Source organism: Hesperophylax consimilis, chromosome 3 (genome assembly GCF_061612785.1).
Source record: "Hesperophylax consimilis isolate HC1 chromosome 3, BYU_Hcon_1.0, whole genome shotgun sequence".
NCBI classification, from domain to species: Eukaryota; Metazoa; Arthropoda; class Insecta; order Trichoptera; family Limnephilidae; genus Hesperophylax; species Hesperophylax consimilis.
In genome coordinates, this window is record NC_142838.1 from 13627611 (window position 1) to 13643491 (window position 15881).

Here is a 15881-nt window from a genome sequence, read left to right on the forward strand (position 1 = left end):
TAAGGATGCCGGTCATTTGGTTCGTTCTTATACCGCCAGAGGGGCAGAGTGGTCGAATTTTGCCTGCCCTATTCGGGATTTACCCGAAACATACAATTTGAATTCGACCAATCAGAGGGCCTAGATCGTCCAGACGCTAGCGTAATAATACTATCAGATGTCTTTTCATGTTACAAACGAGTATTGCAGTTTTTAGACAGTTAAGTCGACAATGGCATACAAAATGAACCTACATCAGAATTATTGACGTATTTTTATGTTGTAGTACTCGTAAAGCCTTTCAGAGGGTACATTCAAATATATGTTGTATAGATTTTTTAGCACGTGCATGCCACGATACAATGATTCCAAGCGCTGTTCATTTGCATTATAATCAAATTTAATATATAAGGTTGACCATTTGAACGTATTTACATGTAAATACACTTAATAACATGTACATTTTACATGCACAGTCAGAACACAGTGATTCGTGACATTTGGCACGTGGAGCGTGACGTCTGCTAAGTGTAACTTCATGTTACCAAGTTGATAATGCTTTGATTCGACTCCTATATTGTTCTGAAATAGCAGTATTTCAATAAAAATGGTTAATTTGTGGTCAGCGCATTCTTTTTTACGATTTTCTTGCACTCGTAAAGCGCAATTTTCAAGATAAAATGCAGTAACAAATGATATATTTAAGTTAAAAAAACTAACTACGGGATGGTTGACCACTTCAATATACGATAATTTTAATCTTAAGGTTCGATCCACAGAAGAATTAAAAAAAATGATCACTTTTTTCGAAATTCCAATGTTTATTTTCCCATACAAAATATTTTTCCGTAGAAGAATATTTATTTTCCTATACAAACAATTAAACTTTTTTACCTAAAAACTACCTTAAAACAATGGAATTTCGAAAAAGTTATTATTTTGTTTTACTTCTAAAATCATGTAGAAACACCCCCCGAAGTTAGCTCACTTTATCCCCGGACACTCTGTTTATTATTTCACAGTGATCACTTTTGTGCGTATGCACGTGTTTATCAGTTTTTGTTTCACCAATCAATAGTACCATTGCCCGGGGCCAGTGAGACAATAATAATAATAATACATGTTTTAATATCTTCCTTTTTTGTAACATATAATAGAGATGATGATATCCTCACTGAGATCTCTCGTTCTGAGGATTTCATTTACATATAATTAATATTTAATTAATATGTGGATAAAATGAAATAATTATAAATAAATGGTGTAGCTTTTTTTTAGTTATGGTACCTACCCTCAATCTGAGAGAGTAATGTGATATGAAATAAAATTACAGACGGAGGTGGGAATGAAAATATAATAATAATAATATTTTATTCCAGGATGTGGGGAGGTTAGTGCAATCCCACACGTCCCATATAAATATACATATAGATTTACATTGTATAATACATATAATAAATTTACTAATAAGGACAACTATGCAGGGTGTGGTCTTGAGTGCGCTTGGGCCCTTGCGCTCACTCAGGAGTGGCGCTTGGTGCTGGTAGGCTGCGGTCACCAACGTATTGGCGGAGGCCATTAGCCGCATCCTGGCTCCAGTGACCCGGTGTCTCATCAGGCCGGCAAATCCATGCAGTCCTAGTTCCGTGAACATCGTCGATGCGCTGCTGTATCGTCGGTATCCAAATATTATTCTACAGGCGTCATTGTATTGAATTCGGAGTCGTTCCATCGAGCAAGTTCGGTAGTGACACCATGTCTCACACGTATACAGGCCAGTACAGAATGCGTTGAATAGTATTTTTTTAACGGTATTGCTGCATTTGCAAAATCTGCGGGCAATCATAATGGACACTATGCTTAGGCTTCTCCTTTGTCGTTCGATATCGCCATCGTCCGATAGGTCTTCATTAATAATGTGCCCCAAGTATTTCACGTTCGAACATGTTTTTATTTTTGCCTCGTTAAGGTATACGGGGAGCATCTTACTTGTATCTTGTCTTTTTCCGTGGTGGAACGCAATCAATTCCGTCTTCTTCGGGTTGTACATCATATTATGCTGTTTTCCATATTCTTCACAAATGTTTAGGAGTAATCTTAATCCCTTGATCGACGGAGCTAGGAGTATCATGTCGTCCGCGTAGCTTATATGATTCATACATATACTGTTAACACGACAGCCCGCTCTGATATCCAGGCGACTTGATAACTCGTCCATGTATACATTAAATAGAATGGGGGACATGCACCCTCCTTGCCTTACTCCTGACCGCAAATATATCGGCTGGGAGTATGTACTTGCCCACCGTACAACATTTTCCTGCTGGGAGTGCCATCGGGATAGTATGTTTATAAATAAGGTAGGTATATTCCTAGCTTTCAATTTATCCCATAATGTCTTATGACAGACCCTGTCGAAGGCTTTACTTAGGTCTAAGAAGCACCCGTATACGGTAGTTTTTCGTTTCTTGTAGAATTCTATTATTTGCTTTGCAGTATATATTGCCATATTAGTGGATAATCTACATTTAAATCCCATCTGGTTATCTTTAGACATAAGTTTATCATGTATCTCATTTAGTATTACCCTTTCAAATAATCTTGCAGTTATAGTTGCTAAAGATATTGGCCGGTAATTGCTGGAGTTAGTCATGTCAGGCTGTCCTGATTTCAGGATTGGAGTTATAATCGTTTTCGTCATTGCACCCGGTATATGGTTGTGTTTAAGTATTGCGTTGAACAGTATGTTTAGTAGTTTGGGTATGTATCTACCTCCGTATTTAATGTGTTCAATACTTAGATTATCATGTCCCGGAGACTTACCAGCCTTGGTGCCTGTTATGGCCTTCATTATACTATTTTCAGATAAGTAAACGTTTTGTCCATCATATTCCATAATATCAGGGACAGACAGTACTTCATTTCCGGAAATATCTGCAAAGGTTCTTCTAAAAGTATTAGCAATTTCCTCCGTGTTTGTGGACCCATCAATTTGGCTGGCGATTCGATTTTTTGGTTTGATCAGGTTGTTGCTTTTCTTCCAGAACTGGGCAAACTGCTTTGTATCAAGTGATTTTACGATATCATCCATTTTTGTTTGTTCAGAAGAGCTTTGGCAGTGTTTAAGAGCTATTTTGAACTCCTTCCTTTTTCGTTTTCTTTCATCCGCAATGGGACCATGTAATGGTCTCCCATTCTTAATCCACTCCATCAACGCCGATCTGGAATTTTCGTAGTGTTCCTTAACTTGTTGATTCCACCCAGCAATGTCACGATGTGTTTTTGGATTGCTTTGATCGTTTTCCCGATGAAATACGGTATTGGCAGCCCTACTTAAGGCTTCAACGATGTCTGTGTATATATTTTCGATGTTTTGTATATGGTCGCATCTGTCACATATAGAATCCGAATTACAAATGGATTCGGAGTGTCTTTGATAGATCACACTAAGTAATGCTTCTGCTACAGACGTATATTCACTGATTTTCTTATTATTATTCCTTCTCAATATTATGTTATTAGGCTGTTGTGGAATATTAAAAATAGTTGCAGGTAATTTTTCAGCAGCGATTTCGCAAGATGTCGGCCTGTGATCGGACCAGTCGGTATCATAGTGTATTTTTATATTATCTATTTTGTTCTTAAGACTATTAGTGCATATACAGTGATCGAGCCAGGAAGTGGTATTGTGTGCATAGCTAATATATGTATATGTGTCATTCGGTAGTCTTTCAATATCGATACAATTGTAGTTATTTTCGGTGTTGAAATGAGAGAGTTCTTTCCCGAATATGGAGGATGGGTGAGCGTTGAAATCTCCCATCACAATGGTTTCAGAGTGTTCGTTATCTTGAATGATCGTATGTATTTTGGAAAGGTAGTTGGTGAAGTCGGTAAGGTTGTCCGCGTGACATACCGGCATGTTGACAGTCAGTATGCTTATCGTCCCTCCGTTGGTGGTTATCTGAATACCAGCGATGCGGTCATCTCCACACGGTATTATTGAAGCTTGCAGCTCGTTCCTCCAAAGTACTGCGACTCCTCCGTAGGGTCGGCCTCGTAGCGGTCCGTTTGATAAATCTACAGCAGAAGTACCCCATCCCTGGAAGTTTGGATGAATTTTAGATAGATTCGATGTTTCGTTTTGTAATAGCCACGTTTCTTGCAAAAGTATTACATCGTAGATATCGCACATATCTATAACGAAGTTGACGTTTCATTTAAAACTTTTGCAGTTTATTGAAAATATCTTAATTTTCTTCTTTTCCATTGTATTTTTTTTCAATAAATTTTCGGAAAACAGTACCAGTCGGCCAAAATTCTTTGTTCATGTAGGTTTTGAAATCAGTATTCGGTATAGTCAACTTAAAAGATCCAAACTGCGTGGGATTTCGTTGTATTATTTTTTCTATTTGGATATTACTTCCTTTTATTTTACAATTGATATAGTTTCGAATATTGTCCTCAGTTACACTATTGTCGAACCTCGACACATAGAGCGTTGTTTTTAACTCAGCTATCTTGAGGGAGTTCTCCATCGCTGTTCCAGTTGCAATAATATTTCTCGATCTTCTTAGTTTTCTTGTAACGGTTTTATAACCATCCGTATTAAAATTAGTTGTCTCTGGTTTAAATGTATTTTTGTGAGATTGTGTGCGTGCAACTTTGGCTGGTTCACCCATACACGGTTGATGTACCTGTGATGTCTGTAGTATGACTTGTTGCTGTTGTGTGAGAGAGCTAGACGCCGCTACTTTATTCCATGATTGAGGAGAGTGCATGACAGGTGGGGCAGCTAATGCGAGGGGCGCGAGCGGGGTTATCACATTACTGCAGTGCGTATTGTTGTCCAAATGAAATTCATTAGTTGGCGACCGTGAGTTTGAGCGGTTCTTATCTATGGCTACCGGTATGGTGACCTTCAATGTGTTCAAGGACGGCGATGTGTTTTCGTCTTGATTTGGAATACGGTTATGTTTATTTATTTTCAGTTCATTCCTTAGGAGAGCCATTTCAGAGCGCAATACTTCCAGATCACTTCTTTTGGACATTTGTGACTGAATTGTGGTTAATTCACCCTTTAATGCCGTGATATCTTTTAGGAGACAAGTGACATCTACGTGATCGAAATTGACAGGCGGTAGTTTGTGTAGATTCTGAGCCACAAATGTCGGTAGAGCTTCATTCTCTGTTTCCTTTAGTATTTTAATGATATCATATAAATTCTTAGACTTCCTACCTTCGCCTTTCCTCATAATCCTGCGTTCAACTGTTTCACTGCACAGAATGTCTTTCGCAGCCTCCACTTCGTCTTCTGAGAAATGATTGGAGCATATTTGAACCGCGGTTAGTTCGTCTAAGACATCGATTTTGTTTTGAAGAAACGTTAGAAGTTCATTAATAATTAATTTATCACTTTTTTTCGTAATATTCATATTGTTTTCGTAAGCGACGGCAGCGTATGCAATTCGATCCTGCGCACGAGCAGTTCCGATCCTGCGCACGAGCAGACTGAAAAGAAAAGAAAGAAGTTTCTGACGAATCTGAAATATATTTCTAAAAATATCATTTATATGATAATTAAAATTAGATGAAGCTTCATTTTCTGGATATTAGTTTTCGAGGGCTTTACTGAGAGTACCTTCTTACGTGATTACACATTTCGCCAAAGCAAGGTTGTATAATAGCCGGAAAGATTTTCGATGTAATCATATAGGTATCTTAAGTAATAATTTAAGAAATTAAAACAAAGTTTCACGGTTAAGTTGATAGGCATCGCGAATTGCGACCCTCTTTCTCGATCCCAATTAACTTAACGAAACTACCTTAAAAGAAACAAATTATTACTATTTATTAAATTAAATATATTTATTCTAGACGTGTAAAAAAGTCAACAGGTAGGTGTCCCATATAAATAAATAAAAAAGTTCTAGAATGCTTTTGAAAATTCTGGAAGGAGCCACAGCAACGCATGGCGGGGTACAGCTAGTAAATAAATAGATTTTGAACTGAAAATATACGTTATCCAACGGATAAACTATTAAGAGGATGGTGAAATACCCCTTAGTTTCTTCTTCAATGATTAAATACTTATTTATTAAGCCCTTTTTAAGTTGGAAAAAAATAAACACTCTACAACAGCAAATTTTTGTCCTAATGCAGGAATGGTTCTTCCGCACTTCGACAATTAAATTTAGTTGTAAAAAACAGAAAATTTGTTTGTTTTAATCTAATTATGGCAACCCCAACGTAACTGCTGTCAGAGAAAAAAATGAAATGTATCCTTCGTTGTTGTAAGCATTATCCCAGTCATAACGTAAAAAGCATAATATTATCCAGTCATAACAAAGCAGCAGGTTACCTAAGTTGTCCGTGAACGTAATAACAGCGCGCCTTGCTCTAAATTTTACGTAACTGCCATACTCAGCACGTTTGTAGATGTGAAGCTAATAAGAACAGGGAATTATATTCTTTTGTTGTTTATTTGGAGGCCATCCATATTTCGTACATTTCTTGAAGCATTGTTGAAGCTTTGGGCTTATTTACAGAACGGACGAAGACAACCCGGTACGCGGACGACGTGTTTCACATTCCAATTCGACCCTGACACAAATATTCCGCTCATTCGTTTACAATACATTACGCCGTATGCGGCATATATTTTCTAGATTATTATGTGAAGTAAAGTAACAGTAAACAGTTCACAGTATACACGTGCTGTACGCGTGTCACTAGGGTGGAATTTGAACATGTTAGAGGGGGCCTCAAAAGTTGCGCATTCGAATTCTGGTAAAGAACTACGTAAATATTTCATTCCATCTGATTTTATCTCTGTATTGGCAGACGTCAAGGGTTTGTTAATATTTTTGTTTTGGTTCGACTGCTCCAAGCTCAATAAATATATATATATATATATATATTTATATATATATATATATATATATATATATATATATATATATATTTGGGTATCTATATATATATATATATATATATATACATATATATATATTTATATCGGACAACACTTATTGGAACATCTTTGAGTAAACCACCTTTCTTGATCATCCTTTCACATGTGATATATAACGCTATAAATTACGTGGCAACATGTTTTTTTGTGAAATAAATTTAAAATGTGGTCAGCTATTATATATACAGCTATTTTATGCATATGCTCACAAAATTTTCATCATTAAATCATGAACGCATGTTGATCTTTTTTATGAAAGCACTTACTTGATATGCAATGTTGCCAAATCTTTTGTCCTTCTGTCGAGCTTCTGTTTGGACGGACTTGAACAGATTTATTTGTTGGTTGAATATTCGAAAATACGTAATGCATTGGAACGTTTGGCGCGAATATTTAAAATTGCGGGTTTATTTAAAAGTAAAGTTATACAATCAAAACTTATTTATATTACGTTTACAGTTGAATTAATTATTTTAAAATTAGTTTTGTAGAACAGGCTTTTATAAGATATTCTATCTTTTTAATAGCATTAATTTATTATTTGAAAATGTAGATTGATTTACAATTAAAATACCAAAGTTCAATAATATTAGTATTGTGTTTACAGTATTATTGGAAGTATATTTTATAAAATCTGATTTATTTGAGTTGTTTTCTTTCCTTTTATTATAAAATACCTATTATATGATTTTCAGAAAACGATTTTTGTACACAATATTTGTGCTGGTGTATAATAATAACTATTAATACATATTTTGTATTAATAGTTCTTCATTTTTGTTAATTTTATAACCTTAAATATAAAAGTTACAAATCAATGTACACCATAATATGTATGTATAGTTGTAATGTGTAAACTTTCCTAAATAAAGATATTATTATTATTTTTTAGTGGAATAAATCTTTGATTTTTTTTTTACATTTACTCCACACAAGAGGCCCTGAGGATAATAATTTCCCTCAGGGCCTATGTCATCTTTGAAGATGCTGTGTGGAGGGTCTTTTTGAGGAGAGGAAGGAGTGAACATGTGTCTTGAAGAGACCCATGTCATATGAGGGAGGAAACACAGAGGCCGGAAATTTGATCCAGAGCCGAGCCGTTGAACACCGAAACGAGTCGTAGAAACGACCCGTTCTCATGCGACTAATGTTAACCGTGTACATATGTTGGGCATGCATTTGGCGTGTTTCCCGACTATGCTCCGGTGCTGAAGGGATTAATGATGCTAGTTCCTCGGAGCATCTTCCATAGAAATACCGGTAGAACAAGCATATGCTCTAAAAATTGCAATCCGTTTGTTAAGATGGGAGAATCTATCAAACAGACCGCCCGTTTCTGCACAGAGTCGAGGGTTTTTTCAGGTATTTTCGGGCTTCACACCAGAGGTGGCTGCCAAATCCAACCGTGGGGCGCCCTTGTGATTTGTACAGGGTTAGCAGTTGTGTACTATTCAAGTATTTGCGGGCCCTGTACAGTACGCCCTCATTAACCTCAATTAATTGAAATATTCAGAACTGTTTTATAGTGAATTGTTTTATAGTGAATACCTCACAAGAGTCCCAACTGCTCCCGTCTAGAGCCAGTGAGAATATGGCATCCCCAATTGGGGGATGTTGTGTGGCTGAGGGTAAGTGGGGAAGGGAAAGAGGAAGGTGGGGAAGTACCTGGCTATTCAGATCTAGTCACTAAACACGGCTAAACCCATTTGGAGCAACGTTTCAATTCTGAATGGTGGTCTTACACCAGGGCGATACTGGTAGTATCTTCCACTCTGGAACGTGCCGCAAATATACTATATATTATTTTAATTAATTAATTGTGAAATAACACAAATTAATCAAATAAAATTTATTTGCGCACGCCGGGTTCGAACCCGCGACCTTCGAACTAGTTATGTTACTGAGCCATTTTTTTGTTTGTTTAACAATAGCTCCACACAGGAAGCCCTGAGGAAAATATTTTCCCTCAGGCCTATGTCATCTTTGAAGATGCTGTGTGGAGGGTATTTTAAAGGAAGGGAAGGAGAGGAAGGATAAGGGGTGGGTGGGTGGGGTCTGTGGGTCCAGGAGTGACGGACGTATGAATCCATCCCTCCCACTGCGGTGCAAGACGATGTTCCCAAAGAGTTCTGCCTGAAAGGTTTCCCTCAACCTGTCTCTCCGGCCTTCCACGTAGCTGGAGGACACATCCACCGCCAAGACCCGAGCAAACCTCACCCCATGAACCCGGGCACAGTCACCAAACCACTTGGGGTGACCTATGGCAGAGGTGTAGTTATCCAATAAATGGTTCCCGGGGTGGCAGTACCAAATTGTAAATAGATTAGAAGATACTTTCCTGAATGGTCGCCATTCCCCATGGGGTTACCAGTCACGTCTTCCACTCTGGAATGTACCCGGCAGTAGCTGTAGTATAATCTACCATAGCCACATATTGCACAAGTCTTGTGTTTTAATAAAATTTTGCACAAATTCATTGTTTGGTAAAATAAAAACAAATTTGAAAAAATTCACATTTTAATTTATTTATTTTCAGACATTTTTAAAAACTTTCATTAGGAAATTCAACAGAACTAAAACAAACTTTAAAACTAATTAAGTAATGATTTTTACATAATTGCAGTTTAAAAAATATAAAATACGTTATACAAAACTGCCATTATCAGAGTTTAACAAAATATATAATAGCAAAATCGAGAGAAACAAAACATACTTAAAAAATAATGAAGTAATGATTTTTACATAATTTCAGTTTAAAATAATATGGAAAACGTCATACCAAACTGACATTATCAGATATTAACAAAATATATAATAGCAAAATCGATTGAAATAAAACATACTTAAAAAATAATTAATTAATGATTTTTACATAATTTCAGTTTAAAATAATATGGAAAACGTCATACCAAACTGACATTATCAGAGTTTAACAAAATAGAGAAATAAATCACACTTAAAAAAAAATTGCATTCATTTTCAACTAATTAATTTTCCTTATTTAGTAAAATCCTTATTTAACAACATCCCCATTAAAGAATGCCTTAAAATAATTGAAAATATCCTAGAACAATCTAATGTCAACCCAATAATAAGAAAAGAGTTATTCCAGCTCATAAAATTTGCATACAAACAAATTATTTTCTTTTTAATGATACATATTTTGAGCAATTGGACGGACTTCCCATGGGATCCCCTTTAAGCCCACTTCTAGCGGAGATATTTATGGATCATATTGAAAATATTATTCTAAAGTCTCCCTTAGCTAAATATATAATATACTATGTCAGATATGTAGACGATATCTTAATATGTTGGAAAGGCACCAACCGTCAATTAGATATCTTTATTAATTGGGCCAACACTGTTAATAATAAAATCTGCTTCACAGTCGAACATGAGATCAAAGGTAAAATATTTTTTTTAGATCTAACAATTGGAAAGAATAATAATAAACATACTTTTGAAATATTTAGAAAACCAACTTTTACAGACACTACAATAAATGCAAATTCAACTCATCCTTCAGAACAGCCAGAAAATGCAAATTCAACTCATCCTTTAGAAACAGAGGTAATTATCTTTAAAATGTACAAAAAGTACGTTACCTGAGAAAAATCCACATGATCGTGTTAGAGTACTAAAATCATCTTCTATATTATTATGCCCAGACAATTCTGAAATTTCAGAATCTCTAAGAAACTCAAATATTTCATGTATTTAAAAATGAAAATATTGCAAAAATAGCAATGTCTGACCCATTAATATGTTCATATGGGTCTTTATTATTAAGTAATCACACGGAACACCCTTTGAATACACATATAACATCGAAGATGAGGGATTTAGCCAAGGTGTATATAGTTATTAAAGAACAGAAACCTTCAATTTCAACCTTTGATTTAGCGTTTGACCCTGTGCATTTTGATGTTTTTATTAAAGCCGTACAAATAAATAGTGGTTACGATGAAATTACAGGTTCTGTAAAAATTCCTAGCATGTCTCAACGACTTTGTACGGCTATAAAAGATTGTACAAAGTCGTTGAGACATGCTAGGATTTTTTACAGAACCTGTAATTTCATCGTAACCACTATTTATTTGTACGGCTTTAATAAAAACATCAAAATGCACAGGGTCAAACGCTAAATCAAAGGTTGAAATTGAAGGTATGTTCGTTACCAGTTTAGTACAATATGGACATGAGTTTTTACGGTCATGCACTCGTGCTCATTTACTAGTAGAAATAGTGCTTCGAGTTGTAGTCGATGACACTTCGATTGCCTCCTGCTTCTCTAAATGATGTTGCTCATCATCGGCGTTGGAAATTTTCATATCTAAAAAGTAACAATACATTATTTAGCTTTCTTTAAACTTAATTAGTAAAACCTCAAATTATAAGAAAGCAGTCATTGTTGAATGAAACACTAGTATATATTGAATTATTTCGCGGATAAGCGATAAGCCGCCATAGCTCAGTGGTCAGAGCTGTCGACCGGAAATCGAGGGGACACGGGTTCGAGTCCCGTTGGCGTTATGTAAATCTCAATTATTTGTACCTATATTTTGTTAACTCGGATATTTTCTTATATTATTTTGTATAACATATATTTATCATATAAGATATAAGATCTGTATAATTAAAAAAATATATAAATAAATAAAGATGTACATTATTATCTGTAAAAGCCCTATGGGCGTTTAAATAAATAAATAAATAAATAAATAAAGTATCTTTTATCAGGAGATTTTTCAATGTGGATGAGTGTTTCAGGCGAATAATTATTGCTTTTAAAATAATTATAATTAAATTAAATTATTTAATTAAATGAAGACAATATTAGCATCACTCAATCTAAAATCTGAAACAGAAAAGATACGGTCACATCTGGGACTCGCACCGGACCTTCGGCTTTCTGGGCCGCACCTCTGACCATATAATAATCAAATTATATGTTACGTATTGATTGTTTCAAGAGTATTAAACATGTTTTCTGTAGATACCTGATTCTATCGAAGAAGTAACGTTGTTCGGTTTGTATAGTGAATCATCATCTTCGGACGTCGGCGGACTCCTTTCTAACATTACTTCAGTTTTGGTTTCTAAAATAAAGCATAATATATTATATATTTATCCAATAATAATATCTCAATGTAGTAAGTAAGTCATGTGCACAAATATGAAACCTAACCTAATATAATGACAAAACAACAGACTAATTAAGCATTTGCAACGGAATATTTAATTAGCAGCATTTCTGATATTACCTATAACAATTTACTATAAGCTAAGGTAGCTCTGTAATATTTCAGATTATTATCAGTGAATATTACCTGAATCTGAGGAAGTTTCATGGTTAATTTCTTCGCCCAGTATGCTCTGCATATTGCTGATGATTAAACTTTGTCCTTTGGAAATTAGCGAAAAGGGTGAAGACGAGATCATGTCGTCAGTACTGTTTATTGATGTACGTAAATCACTGGTTCTTGGAACATCTATAAAATATCAAGAACAAACACATTGAAACATACATATATGTACCTGCAGTTTTCTGTTTTTGCAAATTTTATTTCCACAAAGGAATTTGTTTAATTTGAATATGAACAAATTAATGGGTGATTATCCGACGTGTAAAACTTCGTTTTAACTTAATTATTTTAAGAAACAACTGTTTGAAAACAAAACATGCTTTTAAATGCATATTTTAGTATAGGAATATGGCTTTAGTTTGATTTGACATTTTTACCACAAGTTGTTAGGTTAGCTTTTTTGAATTTTGTTAATACATAATATATATCTATTATTCAAAATAATTTTACTGCTTGGGTTCTCAAAAAAGAAAGAAAAAAATCATGACCTATATAATAAAATACGGTAATTATTCTGTACTCATTTGATAAGCATAGATTAAAATTGTTAATATTATATTTATTATATTAATTCTATATTTTACAATTTAGGTTATTACCTATTTAGAAATATGTAATAGCTTACCGTATTTAAAATCCATTTCGCAAAGCTGAAAGATTTTATTAAATCTCCTTCGTAATAAAGCTAATAAAACGCAAAAACAAATCAACCTGTCAACTGATTCGTGATATACGAACATTGAATAACGGTAATATTTAATATTATCTGTTAGCCAGTTACAAGTCATTAAGTGTTTCAGAAAACTAACCTGAAGCTAGCTTCAAATGGACCAATACAAACAAACCAGCCTTGTGCTAGCAAACAACATCATTCGATAATGGGCTCTAAATAATATAACTTTAGAGGTTAATTTTGCATACAATTCTTGAGCCTTATAGTTCCTTTCGAATATTGTTTAGACCAATACGCAATGTCGTACGATAATAAGCTCTAAATAATATTACTTTAGAGGCTATTTTTGCATACAATTGTTAAAACATTTAATTACTTTAGAAAATTATTTGTACACCTGCGTTTGACACAAATAACGATGGCAACGTCGCTTTTTGAGATCAATGAAGTTAGTTTAACATACGATAGAAATAATTAACAAAGTCAGGTTGAATATCTGAGATAAAATCGCATATAGGAGCATATCTAATGCTCACGAAAATCGCACTTGTCACATCAAATTGAGTTGAAAATGCCACTGATCTCGTCTCGCCGAGACGATTAAAATGGCATTTAAATCTCAATTTGTCGATGATCAAGTAAGTGCTCAATGATCAAGTAAGTCGAAATGATCCAATAGTTCCGGTTATTTGCAGACGCTAAGATGTACAAAGTGCCGTATCATAAACCTATATATATATATATATATATATATATATATATATATATATATATATATACATATTTTTTAAATTATTTACGATTCAAACTACGTTTACGACATATGTATTAGAATTTAGATTCTAATCAGATAAACTAGTACCTATATAATACCTAAAATGTGATGTTGTTTTTTTTTGAGTACCTATATTTTAATGCCTTTAATGTGATCTTTGAAGAAAACGGCGATTATATATTTCGAGCACGTCAGAAGTATGTTTAATACCTATCATTTTCTGGTAATCGAATCACTTCAACTGGGTTAACTACAAATTTCAACAACATTAAGTGTATTAAACTGTAATATTTTGCCTTTGTTAAAAGTCAACTTGAGTACAATTCTCCCATCTGGAACCCACATTACAATATTCGGTTCCATGATAACTCAATGACATTTAAAATTCTCGGACTGATAGATTTTCATTGTCTTGGTATTTGTTTACATAAATGATGCATTTGATAGTTGCTTGCATTGATTGACATATAAGCTTTCGGACTATAGCCACTACTTACATAATACTGGAAGTCGGGATTTATTTCAATGAAAAAAATTGGGACTAACTACAATATGTATTCCTCGTTTTCGAAAAGAAGCAGAAAATAAATTCTTTTAGAAAATTGCAAATTCTGGAAAACAAACTTACTGATATAGGTGGAATTTAATGTAATTTTTACTATGTCTATTATATTAATGACATTTTCTTTAATTCCAATTTTTATTTTAGCTCTAGTACAAAATAAAAAGTTAAATGATGAAAAAAAATTCACCGATTATTAATACGCAATCACTACGAACTCACTTCTTTGGGATGTTGCAAATTGGAAGGAGTAGGCTATCCGAAGTAAATAAAGTGGTCTTGAGAACTTCATGAACAGTTCCCACATTATTTATCAGGGGATCACGATATTCTCCATACGATACGTACTCCTCGCCAAGTATATACAGCCCCGTCGACCGAGGGTAGTGTTCATTAAACCGCACCGTCAATATATTATATGGCGGTCTGCAAAACCTCATCCCCCAACTCCGCTGGGCGTTGGGTGCTGGGCGATGGGCGCACCGGCCGCGGCACCGCCACTGACAATGTTTACGTTCATCAATCACTTAATTTCCTGGCCAAGGTCGATCAATGTGTACGCCGCGCGCCACTGGTTAGCGGTGAACCATGTTCGCTCACCCTACGGCCGAGCACCAATTAGCGCTGTAAATACAGGGTTTTCCAATAAGAGGTGTTATTTTGATATTCAATCGTAAAAGATCAATGGTTTCGTTGCTTGTGTGGCACTTAGCGCCGTCTTGTTGAAAGTAAACGTTGTCCAGATCAATACCATCCAATTCCGGCTATAAAATCATTAATCATCTCTCGATAGCTATCCATTCACCGTAAATGTTGCTCCAGCCTCATTTTCGAAAAAGTAAGGTCCAATGACTCCGCTGCACCAAACAAGAAGTTTTAAATAAATATAATTTAGGTAAAACCATTATTCAGCTGTACTTTGATAGTAACAACCCCTAGCCTTTGTAAGTTTTACTGGCAGAGCCCAACAAGAGTAGACGTCAGTCTATTTTCTATTTATTGGCCTGTTGCTTTTCTTCTTCTTTAGCATTAGTCTACCATTTTCTGGGTTAACTGGGTATACTCGTACGTCTCGCCGCTATCATTCTATTGTTCTCATCTTCTATTGTGATAATAGTACTCTGCTGCGGTCTTCCATATATCTTTTTAGTGAACCTAAACCTATTATGTTACCTAATAGAGGTTCTTTCAGTTAACACCTGGCGAGAGTGAATCGAAACATTCTTTAAAATGCGTATCGTTTTGTGTACGGTCACTTCCTGCTTTCTGGATGTCGGGAGTCCGGAGTAAGTTGCCCTATTTGTGGTTACTTCTTTTGGCGCCAAGAAGTGATGAGTGGGTGGTAATGGTGGTTTCTTAGATTCTCCGATTCTCAAGGTTCTATTCAAGTTTTGTTATTATTTCAGATTTGTGAAACCCCTGGCCAATAGAACTTGAGTAGAACCTTAACAGAACTTGAAAATCAACTTTAAATTTTGATGAATTATTCAAATTCCGTTAAACAACCCGTCCTTTATGCTTTGGCTTTTGTAAATGTATTGTTATACTTA

At 34.9% G+C, this 15881-nt stretch overlaps 1 protein-coding gene and 1 long non-coding RNA gene across 2 annotated transcripts in view; one reads left to right on the forward strand and one right to left on the reverse strand.

Annotated features, from left to right (window-relative positions):
* Syn2 (Syntrophin-like 2) overlaps positions 1-15881 on the forward strand; it is a 310605-nt gene that overhangs the window by 136372 nt on the left and 158352 nt on the right. The window lies entirely within an intron of this gene.
* On the reverse strand, positions 11066-13599 carry LOC149424994 (uncharacterized). Its single transcript, XR_016305662.1, has 4 exons — positions 12947-13599; positions 12286-12447; positions 11956-12054; positions 11066-11288 (listed from the first exon to the last, which is right to left on the reverse strand). It is a non-coding gene; the product is annotated as an uncharacterized LOC149424994 (long non-coding RNA).